Below are 17,256 nucleotides of genomic sequence, written 5' to 3' on the forward strand. Positions count from 1 at the left end.
ATTATGTCATGCGACTCTGTTCGTACCAGATTTTTACGAGTCTAAGTGAGTTTGTCCCATTTATCATCTTTCCCTATGTTGCTAAATTCACTATCTAAACCTAACTTTGGTATGGAGTTTAAGAGTTGTAGAATGTAGTCTTCAGTATAAGCCAGACTTTTGTCTGCTACTGTCGTCATGATGCTTAGTGGCTGTCTAACTCTAGACAAGCCTGACAGCTGTAATTATTTTTTATATATTTTTTATAAAAACTGATCCTGTACTCAGAATGTCCCTCTTGCTTGTGCTAAAAAGAGAATAATGAATTAAAAATGATATTTTAGGTAATACTGTTTGTTATTGAGTATATAGAATCTAGAATACAGCCCATATTTGTTAAGTGGCTAGTTTTAGATGCCGTTTTCTGAGGGTACATCAATTGTTTGACATAAATAGTTGTTTATGATTCCTTCCTTTGGTTAAAACACACTTCTAATTTGCTACCTTGTTGTTTAAGAGTGGGTGATGGGGGCCACGCTGGGTGACCATACCAATGGAAAGGTGGCAGGATCCTGGTAGAAGACCCACTATTTCTGAAGGATTCAGGCAAAGTCATCTGGTGTTCGCCCGGCCCTCGATGCGTGGGAGAGAATTGGATATCAATTGATAACCCCAACATTATATTGTTCTACTGTTATTTAAGGTGAAACTAGGTATCGTCAGCATACATGCAAAAGCCCAGGTTGCAACTGTAAAGCATTTGGGTCAATGAAGCTTGCCCATTAGCACCGCCTTTACATTTCTGTGGCTCTCCTAAACCAAACAGCAGGCAATATGATGTTTGTTTATGCTGAAGCAAGGTACTATTCAATATGTGGCATTGCTTTGGCGATGATAGTTCATGTACATTGCTTTCACGTGAGTGGAATAGGTGGCCATGAAAGCTAGGGAATGTGTAGTTGACACTAAGACTTTTTCAAAAGGCTATCTGTGCTTGTTGCATAGGGCTGCTCTTCACTTTGCCTGCAGGAAAGGATTAATGTGAGCAAGTGACAGAATGTATGCCTGGCATGTGAGATAATAGTATCTTAAGGTCACTTCTCTTATGATTCTCCTTGTCACTAGAGTAGAATGTGAGCTCAGCCAGAAGCTCACCCACTCAGGTATGGATGGAACCCCTTCTGGACAATCTTAAAGTTGAACCTCTGACATGCCACTTAGAATTGAGGGAGTTTTAGTTGCGAGTCTTATGATTCTTCTTGTTGCTAGAGGAGATTGTGAGCTCATCCAGAAGCTCACCCACTCAGGGTGGATTGAGCCCCTTCTGGGTAATCTAAAGGTGGAACCTCTGACATGCCACTTAGAATTGAGGGAGTCTTAGTTGCAAGTCTTATGATTCTTCTTGTTGCTAGAGGAGATTGTGAGCTCAGCCAGAAGCTCACCCAATCAGGCTGGATTGTGCCCCTTCTGGGTAATCTAAGGTTGGAACCTCTGACATGCCACTTAGAATTGAGGGAGTCTTAGTTGCAAGTTTTATGATTCTTCTTGTTGCTAGAGGAGATTGTGAGCTCATCCAGAACCTCACCCACTCAGGGTGGATTGAGCCCCTTCTGGGTAATCTAAAGGTGGAACCTCTGACATGCCACTTAGAATTGAGGGAGTCTTAGTTGCAAGTCTTATGATTCTTCTTGTTGCTAGAGGAGAACGTGAGCTCAGCATTTGGTGGCTATGCATCCAAGAGCTTCCTCGAAGACTGAAGACTTAACAGCTCTTTTGAAGGAGGAAAGACTAGGCAAGGTGTGGATGTGTGGATTCAAAGACACGCTTTGTAAGTCTGGAGTGTCTAGAATTTAGGATTCATCATAGAATGTTATGCAGAGTTAAAGTGCAGATGTATTTCGGGCCCAGTTGGCCAAAAGCATTATATAGAGTAGATATGACTTTGTACCTAATGCCATTACTGGAAATGTACATCACCACCTGCAAAGGCATCCCACTGCAGAGTTGAAAGCAGCAAAGAACAAAGACTTGTGTTCATTGTTAGGCCTGTCAAGGTCTTCACTTTAGTTTACACAGCTTTTATCAGGGTGCTCGACGAATTCGACAAATATTGTAATCTTCCTGCGGAATGAAGGAGTCATACCATTTTGCTAAGGTTGACATAGCTGTCATCAGCTTTTGCTCTTTCTAATGCATTTTGCTATTTTTGCAGACACTTCTACCAGAAATTCCTTGCATAGGGTACAAGTACAGATAGTTGAGGCAGTCCCTATGCAGGGTACTTTCACAAAATGACATGTTTGTGTGGGCAGGAACAATCCAGGTGGTAAAGGGACAGAACAGTGGAACATAGATTGGGGACATTCACTAACAAGGGCGTGCAAACATTATGTTATAACATTAGCCACGAGGCAGTATTTATATGGCTGCAATTTTTACATATGTGCATTTTGTTTGCATGAGGGAAGGGCAGGCAGGGCATTCAGGGAGGGCATGTGCCGGAAATGTTTAAGGAAGTGCTTTCACAGGCTAGCAAATGGAGCTTGAGCTTCATCTGGATAAATTCCATAGATTGAATAGCTTAGATGTCTGGGGGGAGGCAGCATTCCAATGTAGACGGGCCAATAGGAGGCGGATCTATTGAGAGTTGATAATTGCAGGGTTCATGGATGGAGGCAGAGAGAGAGATGATGTCATTGAGATAGGACCATGAACTGACTTGAAAGTAAGAAGTAGTACCGTAAGGAGGATCGATTTTGCACTCATCTAGCTTAATGTCGGTGTGTCAAGGTGGGGGAGGATCTAGGTAGGTTGTAAAGATTGCATGTGGAAAAGTTGAGAACCTTGTTAAATGGGGCGAATGAACAGAGTGAAGAGCCAGGAAAAGGCCAGGCAAGTAATTATGTTTACTGAGATTTCTCTAACATGTAGGAGGTTATTGCTGGCTGCAGAAGAAGTGATGCTGATTACATGGTTGAGTTTGAGGATGCTGTTTAAGAAGACCAAATGTTTGTGGGCCTTGGGTGACAGAGTGATTAGGTTAGGAGGAAAGGAGTTATGGGGTCAGAGAGTAGGATTAGCCTTGGTGGCTGGAAGAAATATAACTTTGTCTAGGAGGAGTTAAGCACCAGGCAATGCCGGAACAATTAATGACATGCGGCGAAGAAGCAGTGTGTGATGCGCTCCTAGATGCCAAGGGGCGAAGAAGGGTAAAGAGAACATTATTTGTCTATCATCGGCAAATGGGTTGTAGTGAAATCCAAAGAAAACAATGAGTTTACCCAGGGAGGAGGAGGCATACATGGTGAAGAGGATTGTGCCCAGGGATAATCCTTTTGAGGCACTCATTAAAAAGGGGTGGGAGAGGAGCTGTGAGAGTAAAATGTTCCTGTTCAGAATATAGAGAAGGAGTGATCAGAAAGATGGGAGGCGATTCCAAGATGTCTGCCGACACCAGATAGACGGGTGTCGACGGCGCTCCAGAGCCCTCCAGCGTAACTAGCAGCTCCACCACCCCTAGCAGGCTATCGAGAGGCTGTTCATAACAAGCGGAGGCCCCCGCCTCTGTGTGCACCCGCAGCCGTGATAACACCCAGGAAAGGTCGTGTTACTGGGACGCGGCGTCCAGAGGCCCACGGAAGGCAGGGGACACCTCGGGCTGACTGGCAATGGCCCTGGCGGAGGAGGCGGGGGAGACTACGGCCCTGCGCCCACCCTCTTAGACAACGGGCGGAGGGAGAAAGCTACAGGAGAAAGACCGGGAGCGCGACCGGGCGCTCGGCGGCCCCCACTGCCTGGCGTGCAAGCCCGAGCCCCCAAATACCAGCACGAACAGTGGCTGGCGCTGAGCCCCGCGGAGAGAAGGAACGGTGGGCTCGGCGCATATCCCGGACTGAGAGAGGTCGCCGGGCTGGGAGGGGAGACCCAGGGGCGCAGAGCCCATCCAGCTGCAAAGCCTCACCTCACGAGCACACACATCGGAACTGGGCCTGATCTGGACGGGCCAGCAGCCGCCATCACCGCGCTCGCAGCGGGCAAGAATCTGGGTGCCTGCGCCCACGCCGAGGAACGGCAGGCCCCTCAGAGAGAGGAGGGCATCCCGCTGGTCCCAGGAAGACATCGTCGGCCTGCAAGCAGCTCAGGTGAGGGGGTGAGAACCGCTGCTGGGAGAAGGACCAGGGGAGCGGCGGTGGGCCTGGTAGCTTCGGCCCCGGGGAGCATTTCGGGGGGCCACCCCTTGCTCGGTGGAGGCCCACAGCGGGGTGGACCCCCGCCTGCATGGTCGGTGGCCCCATCTCATCTCCCACTGCATGACCCGGCGGCCTAGACTCCTAACCACAATCAAGTGCACACCTGGAGCGGGGGAACTGTGCTACACACCTCGGCCCTTCCACTGCTCTCACCTGCCATCAATAAAGCATGGCGCAAAGAGGCAGTTAGACGTCCAGCGGAGACCCGGAGGGGGTTAGGGGAGGCCCCCCCACATGTTCGGTGGCCCCCTTTCCCACTGTTTGACCAATCTGAGGGCCACGGCACCAGGCCTCAATTAAGAACAAACCCGGAGCGGGGGGAAGAGTGCAGTACATCGCGGCCCATTAACTGCTTCTCTCTGACGCAAACAGAGCACAGCACGCAGCTGTGGATGTTCTCTACATGGGCATTAGATTTCCCTAGATCCGCAAGGAGACCTCCACTCCAAGCATAAAACTCAACTAGCCACTAAAGTGAGAGACACCAAGGGTACACTCTTTGAGCCACAACCGGACAGTCCGTTTGAAGGGAAGTGCCTATAGGCTCAGGGGGGCTCTCCAGCCAGGGCCCTGTCACTAAAGCAGAGTCTTCTGGCCACCCGCACTTGACTGAATCCTATAACCATGGCTTCCAAGAACAAGAGCAAGACAAACAAAAGCGGAATGCCGCAGGCTGACACATCAGGCCCCCTTGTAACTATGTGGGCGAATAAAGGCGCTATTGATGAGCACAGGGGTATGCAAGAGGGAACCTCAGGCCAGGAGCACCTCGAGCACTCGGATTCAGCAGCACAAATCTCACGCCAAGACCTGCACGGGGAGATGCTCTCCCTTCAAACTTCTCTGGGAAGAACATTCCAGGACCAATTCCAGCTAATGAGATCAGACATAAACCAAGCAATGGCGGAAATCGGGCAGGAACTAGGCCAGCTGAGAGAACGGACCTCGTTGAAAAAGGTTTGCAGGAGGTGGGCAGAGAAACGACGGAGAATAGTGAAGCTATCGAGAGACTGGATGCGGCAAAGCGAAATCTAGAAATCAGAATGGGGGACATGGAAAACAGGTCTCATAGGATCAACATCAGATTAAACTTTCTGCCGGAAACGGTACAGGACAGAGACCTAAAGGAGACTGTGCAAGGGATCTACACGGAGCTGGTGGGGGAGTCATCTCCCGACAAAATAGAGCTGGACAGGGTTCACAGAGTGGGCTACCTCAACAGGAGCCCGAAAGCTAGGCAGAGAGACGTTTTGGCCGCATTCGCAAGGAACGCTCAAAAAGAGGCAGTTCTCAAGGCAGCCTGGCAGATAGAGCCGGTATTGTATAATGGCCAACGGATCGAACTATACCAGGATCTCGCTAGCAGCACCCTACTTAAAAGGAGGCAATGGAGACCAATCACCTCTAAAGTTAAAGAACAGGGGATCAAGTACAAGTGGACTTTTCCATTCGGTCTCCTGTTCGAGTGGGCCGGCACACAAAAGTGCATAACCACGATGCAAGAAGGGGTGGACATCCTGCAAATCGAATTGGATCAGGTGTTGGATCAGGAGCATGGGGTGAATGAATCTTTTAAACCATCTGAAGCAGGAGGTGGGACGAGACCAAGACCTTGGGAGTGGACAGTTGTGGTAGAGGGGAAAAGGCGGAGAACCGCGCCAAAGGGGCCCACTGGGAAGGGCCAGGGAGTGGATCCAGCAGGGGAGGGGAAGGCGGGGGAGGAAGAGGGCCGATCTGAAGTGTGGTCAACTATAAGGGGTGGTGGACCGAAAGGTTTTTTCAAGGAGGGGAGGAGGGGAGACGAGCAAACATCATGGGATCGGTAAGGGCGAGCAAGACCAGGGTGATGAGGTGGGGGACGGGAAGACCTTGTGGTAAGGCCTTCAGGGGCAAGGAGGGGGGATGGGGTGGAGGGGAGTTAACGGGGGAGGGGGATCTGCCAGGTGCAGCCCAGGGGACAAAGTGGTTATTGCAAAAATACCTGGGTTCCCGGGGCAAAGAGACCGAATGTAGGGGAGGGGAAAAGGTGGGGGAACACACTCAGCAGGTGCAGGAGTCAAATCAGCATTCAATTGGGTTACTCATAACGTCAGGGGTCTCAACTCCCTGCTGAAAAGGAAAAAGCTTGAGCAATTCACAAAAAGGGGGAAACCAGACTTCCTGGGGCTACAAGAAACACTCTTGCTTCATAAAGACCAGAGCCGACTCAAGCTAAGGGGGTTCGACCAAGTGTACCAGGCTTCGGGGCCCACAAAGGGAGGGGTGGCATTGGCTATTAGGAATTTGGTCAACTTCAGGGAGGAAGCCACTCTCAGGGATAAGGAGGGCAGATACATAATAGTGAGAGGCAATATCACGGACGTGACATGTACGATTGGGGACATCTACGCACCCAATTCAGGGCAGGATTCCTTCCTCCAGGGAATCCTAGGAACATTAGAAGAGTTGGCAAGGGGCCAGATAATCATAATGGGGGACTTAAACATAGCCTGGGATAAGACCAAAGATGGATCGGGGGGGCAGGAGCATGGGTGGGGGCGCAGTGGCCTCGGCAGGACTGAGGGATAAAATGCCGATCATGGGGCTGAGGGACGTCTGGAGGGAACTGAAGGGGGACACCTTCCTCTCTGAGGTCCACGGGATGCAGTCCAGAATAGACTATATTTGGGTCTCAGCTGACTTGGTGGGAAGGGTCAAGGAGATAGAGGTGGGGCCCATGGGAATAGCAGATCAGAAAATAATATCAATGCGGCTGGAACTGGGAAGAAGGAGGAGGGGGGTTTGGGGATGGAAATACCCGGAATACGTGTTGAGGGACCCCACACTAAGGGATGAGATAGAGGGAAAGATGAGGGAGTTTTTTGACAATAACAAAAGGAGGACACAGCAGAAGATATTAGGTGGGACGTGTTTAAAGCCACATTGAGTGGGGGAAATCATAGCACTTAAAGCACTAAGACGCAAACAGCTGCAGGCCCTGGAGACCCGGCTTGAGGCAGAGGTTGAGGAAGCAAGGATCAAAGTAGCTGAGACCTCCAGCAGGTACAATCAGAGGGAATACAGGAGGGCGGTGGGGCAATTGGGGATTCTACGAATCAAAAAAGAGGAAGGGACCTACTTCAAGTGAGACAAAAATTTTACGTTAAAGGGAACAAGGCAGACGCCCTTTTGGCACGCCTTCTCCGGGGAACGTCGTCAAGAAACACAATCATGGTTCTAAAGACAGAAGCAGGCGAAAGGGTCACACATACAGAAGACATTCAAGAAACTATGGCCAAATTCTATGAGACATTATACACATCACAAAACCCCCAAGCCCACGCTCAGGATGAATTCCTGGAAAAGATAGACCTGCACAAAATAGACAGAGATGCTCATTCAGCTCTGAACCAAGAGATCACAGAGGATGAAGTAAGGGGGGTTATTAGGAACCTGCCTGCAGGCAAAGCCCCGGGCCCAGGTGGGTATTCAGCAGCGTTTTACAAGTCTTTTGCCGGACTGTTGGTGCCACAATTGACGTGCCTCTTTAATTCCTTTAAAGATAGAGGGCAAATAGCCCCTTCCATGAAAGAAGCTAAGATCTCCCTGATCCAGAAAACGGGTAAGGACCCCCTGGAAAGATCTTCCTATAGGCCAATAACACTCATCAATGTAGACGCTAAGATTTATACAAAAATCCTAGCCAATAGGCTAGAGGGGCTTCTCCCAGACCTGATACATCAGGACCAGGCAGGATTTATAAAGGGAAGGCAGACAGCGGATAACATAAGGAGGGTGGCACACTGAGTTCAAAAGGCGGGAAAAACTCACACCCCTGCAGCCTTACTATCTCTTGATGCTGAAAAAGCATTTGACCGGGTAGAGTGGTCATTCCTCTTTAAGGCTATGGAAAAAATGGGAATGGGAGGCGCTTACTTGCAGATGGTTAAGGCAAATTACGTTGGGCCCCGAGCGAGAGTGGTTGTGAACGGAACGACTTTGCGATCGTTCCAACTCCAAAGAGGGACGAAGCAGGGGTGTCCCCTATCGCCCTTGCTCTACGCAATCTACTTGGAACCCCTCCTACAAGCTATTCGGGAATCACACGGAATACAGGGAATCCCATTCGAGGGCAGACAGCATAAAGTGGTGGCCTTTGCCGATGACATGCTACTCGCCCTGACCAACCCCATAGAATCAAGCAGGCAGAGTAGACTATTACTCGAAGAATTTGGGGAAGCGTCGGGACTACGCATTAACATGAATACATCTGAGCTGATGGACCTAATGCTGGGGAAAGAGGAGAGGGAAGAACTTAAACGGCTAACACCATTCGCTTGGCGGCCTGGGGGGATCACTTATTTGGGGGTGAGGATCACCCCGGCTCTTACAGGATGGTATGCGGCAAATTACCCCCCACTAATGAGAAGCATTAAAAAGGACCTCCACAAGTGGCAGAATCTCCTGGCTTGGGAGGTTGGCGGCTATAAAAATGGTCACATTGCCGAGGATGCTCTACCTATTCCAAGCCATCCCTCAAGCTGTTCCAGCAAGCTTCTTCAAAGAGCAAGGATAAGTAGGCAGCAACTCATGGCCCCGAGGAAAGAAGGGGGACTGGCCCTACTTAATTTCCGCCATTATTATGAGGCAACCCAGCTAAGAGTTATTAGGGAATGGCTACACGAGGGGGAAGAAAAATACTGGGTTAAAATGGACAGGGCTGTCACAAAGCATGACTTGCGCGAGGTATTATGGCTACCTAAGCAGCACCGTCCTCAACACATGTATGAGAGCTCCATCACCAAACTGGTGGCGGATAATTGGGACAGGCTGGGCAAATGCAAGGAAATCACAACTTTCCCGTCCCCCTTCACACCTATATTCAATAACAAAGAGTTCACTCCTGGGCTGGAGAGGGGGGCATTCGGGAGCTGGCAAGAAGGGGGTTGCCGGAGAATGAGAGACATGTTTATAGGGGGGGGGGGAAATCAGCACCTTTGTGGACTGCAAAAGGGACTTTTCATTGGGGGAGGGTGAGACACTGAGATATTCCCAGCTGCGACAATGGCGTCTTCACCCCACGAATAAGGAGGCGGCCACCAGATCTCTGACCCCCTTTGAGAAATTCTTAATGACTAACGATGGCTCGAAAGGGCTGCTCTCCCAGCTCTACAAGATTCTAGATGAAGCTATCCCGAGACCGCAGTGGGCATACATGGGAAGATGGGAACATATACTGGGCAGGGAAATAGAGGAAAATTCCCAAACTAGCGAGAGCTTCACAAACCCAGGAAGCCTGGCATAAAATACTCTATGGGTGGCACTACACTCCAGCCCGCCTATGCAGGATATACCCTGAGACAACGGGAATCTGCTGGAGAGGCTGTGGGCAGGAGGGCACGGCGGAACATATTTGGTGGAGGTGCCCAGGAATAGTCCCATTTTGGAAGGTAGTAGGTCAAGCACAGGAACAAGTGTTTCAATCGGGGGGAACACACCCCCGGAATGGACCCTACTGGGCCTTCGGCCAGAAGAGGTGACAGGAGAGCTGAGAGACAGAGAAAGAGCGCGGGAATGACAATTGTAGCCGAGGGGTGGAAAAGCTCGGACATTCCGGCATTCCAAGACTGGCTGTGCAAAGTATGGTAGATGGTGGCCATGGAATGGGCCACTTACGCAATGAACAATGTAATGCAGAACTTTGCAGGCGACCGGGGGGAAGTGTTAACCTTCCTCAGTAACAACTTTAGGATCGGATGGCGCCTGCAGCGTTTAAGACTCTTAGATCTGCAGTGACCCCAAATAGACGCATTGATACTATAGGAAACAACGGAAAACCTGAGGCAGCACCGTGGGAGGAGGGGGGGCAAGGAGGGGAGTTATGGAGAATGATATGTCTGTTGGAAAAGTTAATAAAAATAATTTTAAAAAAAAAGAAAGATGGGAGGCCACTAAAGCATGTCCTTAAAGCCCAGGGAAGAAGGAGTTTATAGGATAGAGGAATGGTCCGTAGCATCACATGTAGCAGAGATGGCAAGCACAACGGGGATGGGGGAGAGTTGGTGAGCAGAGGTAAGAAAGATGGAGGCAAGGGAAACATGGGTCTCAGGAGAGTGTTTACTCTCAAACCCAGACTGGAGAGGACAGAAAGAAAGTGATGCTCTATGCAGTTGAAAATGTGGTTACAAATCACCTTCTTGAGGATCGTTGAGTTGTAGGGCGGGAAAGAGAAGGATTGGCAGAAAGAAAAGAGATGTTGTTGGGGTGAACAGTCAATGTTTATGAATGGGTATGACAGGGGTAGCCTTGTAGCATGCGTGGAACATCCCAGTAAGCAGAGGTCGATTTAGGAGAGTAGAGATAGAAGCATTAGTGATAGAAGCAAGAGCCATAACCATTTAGGAATCAAAGGGATCAAGATGAGTGCAGGACGAGTTACCAGAGCAGAGGATGGGTGTCATTCCGCGAGCCATTTAGGAGATGTGCAAGGCAAATTCTTGTGAGCAAAGCTTGTGAGAAGGAGGAAGAGGGAGGAATGGGAGACGGGATAGGGCTTCAGTTATTTTGGTGATTATTGAGGGGCGATGTGAAGCAAAGAAATCAGCTGATAAGGAGCAGGACATGTAGTCGAGTTTGGGGGAAGCATGTCTGGAGGGTCAGGAATTGCTTTCAAGGGCAATAGAAAAAGGAAGATTTGAGAAACATGTAGTGGAATAATTTGGCAAAATCCAGAGCAGTGGTAAAGACAAAGAGAGCGTCATTGTAAGTTGCGAGGTGTGTAAGGGAGGGAGTTTTAAGGCAAGTGGAGATGCATGCATGTTTGTAGTTTTGGATGGCAGAGGAAATACATGATTTGGGCTCGGAGGTCAAAAGAGAGGGAAGGAGTAAGCAGGATTGTAAATTTAAAATGGGGTAGTCAGTGCAGTCATTAACTCGGTAAATGCAAGTTCAATGGATTGAGCAAGCTGTGGAGAGAGAGCTTTGAGGGAGTGCTTGACACGGTTAAGCTAGGGCACCTGGGAGTCTAGTCTATATTTGCATTTGGCGATTAATGAGGTAGGTGGGGTGGGGATTGAGCTAGTAAAGTGGATAAGTGAGTGGCCAGATGATGAAGCATCAACAGAAAGTGCAGCAGAGTCAAGGGAGGAGGAAATTAATTTCAGATCAGGTTAGCTGCTGTGGGAGGTCATGAAGGATGGCCAGAGTAGAGAGGGCGCAGTATAGTGGCAGGTGATGTTTGTAACATGTCAGACATGTTGGGTAAAGACAAGGTCAACCATGATAATTACAGGAATGCCAGGTGGGAGAGTTTCCGGTAATAGATCTAGATCAGGGAAGAAGAGGTCAAGAGTGACAGGTGGGCTCAGAAGGATTTTGAGGGGATAGGAGCAAGTAGTTAAGAAGCCAAACAGAGATATGTCGGAAGGAGGAAGGGGCGAAGTCAGAGGCAGAAAGGGGAGCTAAGGGTGTGACCATGCCGATCATTGGACAAACATCACCACCTTTTTAATGGCCGTCGTGGGGAGCGGGTGAAAGTCACAATATCAAGGGAGGGGTCCATGTTTCAATGATGGCCATTATAAAGAGTTTGGGGTGATGAGAGGCAAAGAGGTCAGTGAAGAATTTGAGGGGTTTGGCATTCCAGAGACAAATGGTGTGTTCATTAAGTGAGTCAGTGGGTGGTGAGAGGGACAGGGGGCCTTAGAGGGAGACAAGTGGGTAGATAGGGTTTGAGGTTTTTTTGTGGGGGTGATAGGGATCAGGTGTCATTAAGGAGTTACAGAGAGAATGAGGCTAGGAAGAGGAGGGTGAGAAGAGAAACTGTGGAGTAGTTTGTGAGGGAGAACGGAGATTCCAAATAAAGAATTGCGACGAGGCGGTCAGGAGAATGATTAGCCTCAGGGGTGGATAAGTGAATCGATAGTGGTGTAGAGAACTTAGGGAAGCACAGGTGTTGCTTACAATGCTGGATTGGTGTGGTTGTCAACATGGGAAAGGAATCAGAACCATAGGTCCTAACAGGCCTGAATATGAATTTCTGTTTTACAAGATGCCGTTATGCATGGACGCACCAAGTGAAGGACACCTGAAGCCCAGGCAGTACAGGAGGGTGTAAATTGGCCCAATGGATGGAAGGTGGGAGGAGGGGGCACCGTGATTGTGTATGGCCACTGGTCAGCTTTCCTGTTATGAACAGGGGGAAGTCTGGGAGGAGGATGGCACTTCATTGAAATTTGTGGCTCATTTCAATCTCACATTGACTTGGTGGCAAATGCAGGCTGCAGGCTCTTGGATACAGGGTCCAGAAGCAGTCCTGGTGTGGACAGGAAAGAAGCAGTGGCCACGTGGTCTGGTGGCCATGAAAGCACACCCTGGATGCAATAAGGTCTGGTAAACAGAGACCCACGGAATCAGGCATCGTCTCAGACAAGGTAATCATTGGGGCCTGCCGGCAGTCTTCTCTGAGTGTTGCCCATCTCTGTTCCTGCTCAGTCTTCTCTGAGCTTTGCCCATCTCTGTCCCTGCTCAAAAAGTTAAATTATGCTTCAAATGTCAATGCCAGGTAGGCATCGAATGTGAGGCAGCCTTTCAAAAAGCATTTCCCCTGGAGGTGTTCGGCTATATTACTGCTCTGCTTGATCATTTACTCCATTGGACAGCAATGGTGTTCTTTCAGTCTGCTTTTATATGGTTTGTTTGCCCTTGGGCTGATGAACAGTATCCTTGCATGATACAGGGTCCTTTGCAATATCCTAATTTATTTTGGAAGATTGACTTTCAAACTAAATAGGGATACATACCAGGACGTCTGCATTTCCTGCTGCAGAGCTGTGATGGCATCCAGGTTCAATACACCCATTTCATTATTGTTGCGTGGTGGGCTAACCTCAGGTAGTGTGCCACATCATTGCCCCAAAGGAGGCTTGTGACCTCTTCTGACCTAGGTCAATGCAACAGGTGAGCACCTGAAATGTTGGTGGCTAAATCAGCAAGAACTCATCTTGCAACCCGCAATGTCTCCAGGTCTACGCAGATAAAGTGCAGCCGCAGTGGAACTTCATTGGAGCGTGGAAGTGAATCTGAATCCTCCCACATGCTCCTCTTGATTTCTATGCTGTATCCGCCTTTGTGGTCTGCTGAGTTTCACTCCTTGCAATATGCTGACCTCTACGGAGGACATCGTGTTGACAAAAAACCTTAAAACCTCATCGGAACACTGCCACCCATGCAGTGATGTGACGCATCCCTTTCATTCAAACATATTATATTGCTCTTAGCACCCCGGATTTCCAGATTGAAAACCTGTGGTGTTTATGGTAACGGCACAGGGGCCATTGTAAGGCCCTCAACTTGGGCCCCTGGCCATTACCACCCAATCCGGCCTGCTGGATCGGGAGCTATTTCTATAGTAAAAATAAAAACAGGCCAGTATGTGGATGCTGGTTTGTTGAAGGCATGCTCTTGGATTGTCTGGAAAATCTCTCATTTATATCCAAATATAAACAAATACTGCACCCTCCAGAAAATCCAAAGAATTCAGCTTTGAATAATGTGAGAAATACAAGTCATGGGTATGTAAAACAAAGGGTAGAAGATATAAAACATGTATTACTAATATTGTTTTCTTTTATTTGGCTTATTACAAACCTTTTACAATTCCCCCAAAAACATTTCAAAAATCACCTTTCATCTTTGGCATCTCCAATGCATTTCAACCATTCTTGTCAATTTCAATATATAACATTTCACCTATACCTTTCATGACTGCCAAAATCAATCTCAGAGTGTCCCCAATTAAGAAACCTTCCCACCATACCAGGGCCGAAAGTGTGTCTACTTCTTTAACATAGTACTCCAAGTATCGAGTTCTCGTCTCTGATCATTCTCTACAACCCACCACCAGGTGATATAATGATTTTATCATCTGTTCCACATAATCTATATATTGGAGACATCAGTTGGAGCTGTTTCTGGACATTTAATACCTCTCTCGGCAAGATGTTAAAAAGGTTACATGTGATTTTACCGAATGAATAAATAACTAAAAAATGTTTAACTAAACCATTTGTAATGAAAAAAATACTGATTTTCTATTTTATCTGGGGGTATCCCCCTTTTCCTCCATTTCCCTTCATTTATAATCCCACCCCAGCCCCATCTCACCCATTTTAACCCCTTACCCCACTCCCCATATATATATATATTTTAAAGAATTAGATGTTTGTTGTTTTCTATTCATTAAAATCACTGCATACCGTTCAAACTGAGTCTCATGAACATGTTCCAGTAGAAGGGAGAAGGAAATTTGGAAAGATACGCCGGTAGTTGATTCAACGTCCTCCTTTCAAATGAAAGATCCAAGGCCAGTTTGATATTTGATCTTTTATCCTGGGTATTTATGCAGTCCCAAAGTTTTATTTTTTTGCTTGATTTTATCCATATTCATTCTCATAGGACATGTCCAAAATTTCCAACCAACTCATACATCTTGTTTTCCAATTATCCATGAGCCAATCTGGGGTTCCTTTATTTGAGTTTCTCAAAATCTCAAACGGGGATAGATGGTCGAACATAATACATTTCCTAAAAAAAGAAAGGGATTTCCATAATACAATGGATTCCATAGATTGGAGTCCCAACTCATATCGAATCATAACCACCGGCAAAGTCTTTGGGAGCTTTAGAACTCGTCTCTAGAACCACACTTCTAGAATCCCCCAAGTTTGCCATGGAAAATGTATCGTAGCTTCTGCTCCATAGGTTTGGACTGGGACCACCTTCTGTTTGTAAAAGATTAGGATTGGGGTAGTTGTTTATTTGCCCTAGCATTTATGTAAGGCAACCCCATGGGCTGCCAACCACTTGACCTTATTTTTAAGGGTTAAATTCCACCCTCGCTCATTTATACTCCGATTGACCAAGGTCCCCAAATATGTGATCGAATCTACTTCAGGGACCCTCTCTCCTCCCAGTGTCCAATGAAATCCCCTCTTTTGTTTTTCTTCCCCTTTATTGGCAGCTGTTAATAACAAGATATTAGATTTTTTAATGTTCACTCTAAGATTGTTTTCCATTGTTTAAACCATGAACTGATTTAATCTATGATGAAGACCTATTGGAGATTGATCCATAACAACCAGGTTGTCAGCATTTAAAATCCAGGGGACATGACATTGCTGGAGTTACGGCAGGAAAGCACTGACACCGTTGTGTGATTCAGAGAAGTCAGATATATGCAGATTGAACAATGTAGGGGCTAAAGGACAACCTTGTTTTAGTCCCTTATGAGTGTTAATGTTGTTTGTTAACAACCCCTGTCTTGTGATTCTGACCTTAGTAGATGTTTCGGAATGCAGGGCCCTGATTGCATCCACTAAGTCCTGTGGGCATGCCCAGTTATAGAGCTTCCCCCACAACCTCTCTCTGTCAACACTGTCAAACGCCTGCTCTAAATCGATAGAGGCCAGATAATAACAATCTTTGTACTTAATCACCTACAGGTTCAACAGGAAGAGATTTAAACGGGTGCCCACCCCTTTGACAAAACCTGATTGTCTCGGATCCGAATGGCCAGAACTAATAGCCAAGTTCTTCAGATCTCAGAAGAATGGAGGTGAACATTTTACCCATAATATCAAGAAGAGCGATGGGTCAATAATTCCCAGGATCTTCCCTAACCCTTCTTGAAGATTGGGACTATATTTGCCGATTTCCAGGATCGAGGTACGGCTCTAGTAGCCATAACATGTTTCAAGATCAAAGTAATAAACTCAGCCCAGGGAGTGACGGCTTCCTTTAGCATGGTGTTAGTCAGCCCATCAGGTCCTGGGGCCCGTGAAGAGTTCAATTTCGTAATGAGATCTTCAATGTCCTCAAGATCAAATTCGAAAGACCATTTCTTTTGGTGTCATGGCATCCTCTATGGGCTCCCTATGTGAAGCTAAGGTAAAGAGAGTTGTAAAATGGGCTACACATACTGCTTCAGAAACCTGGTTAGATTGTACTGCAGACTGAAATATGCCATCATATTTGAACAGCTCCCTGTAACGCTCACCTGGTTCCCTCGGAGGCGCGGGTCTTGACTGGGCGGTGAAACCGTCTTCAATGTCAGGCGTAGGATTCGTTTGGCGCCCGGATTTGGCCCCTTTCTCACCGAAAGTTTAACCTGAAGGGTGAGGTGTCTTAAATAGGTGAATGCTGGGCTCTCCATCCTGCGTCTCATGCAGGGGCGCTGGGTCCAGTTACTTCACTGGATATGAGTTAAGCCTCTTATTTGCAGAGGGTAAGTTGAGAGCGATGCCGCCGTGTGCTGCACGAGCGTGACTTGTAAGTATTAAAGTTCCCTTTAGATTGCTCTCTTCAAATGTCTTATCTCCTTAATGTCTATGTCTTTTCCCTTTCAGATGCTGTCGGTGCCGAAGAAGATGCTCCCCCCAGGTTCGTGGCAGAGAGCGTAACAAGAAGATGGTGCATACGAAGGCACGTAAGTAGAAAGGCTGCTCTAGGGCTGTAGAATGCACCTTAATGTCTCTTTTGTCTTTACAGGTGCTGGTATGCAGCGCAAGCAGAGTTGGAGCGAGCGTAACACAGGTAAGCAGTTTTGTAACTAAGCGTTACTAACCAATGTTCTTTGTCTTTGCAGGCCCGATGCCGGACGAAATATGCAGAAAAAACGCCTTGAATGCTGCCGATGGATCGGGTAAGTTGAACCGCTAACTTTGCCTTTGCCTAACCTGTGCCTTTTGTTTTGCAGGAGCTGCTGAAGACTGAGGATTGGTTCCCAGCAGGTAATTTTCGTATTCACAGGATCCGGAACTGAAGATTCGCTGGAGCTGACACGGTGAGCGTCCTGCTGCAGATGCAGAATAACGCGAAGCACCTTGCACCAATCGGGTGTGGTTTAAATAGTCCATAGGAGTGCTTAGGTGTCTTCTTCCACAGCCTCGCCCAGGCAAAAGAGTTCCTGCTTCCAGAAGGGGTTCAGCATCAATGATCCAGGGAGTGGTGCCTGCCCCACCCAGAAGGAAAAGTAGTCCCTGCCAGAAGA

This window comes from Ambystoma mexicanum, chromosome 4q (assembly GCF_040938575.1).
Source record: "Ambystoma mexicanum isolate Mex_15411 chromosome 4q, UKY_AmexF1_1, whole genome shotgun sequence".
Lineage (NCBI taxonomy): Eukaryota > Metazoa > Chordata > Amphibia > Caudata > Ambystomatidae > Ambystoma > Ambystoma mexicanum.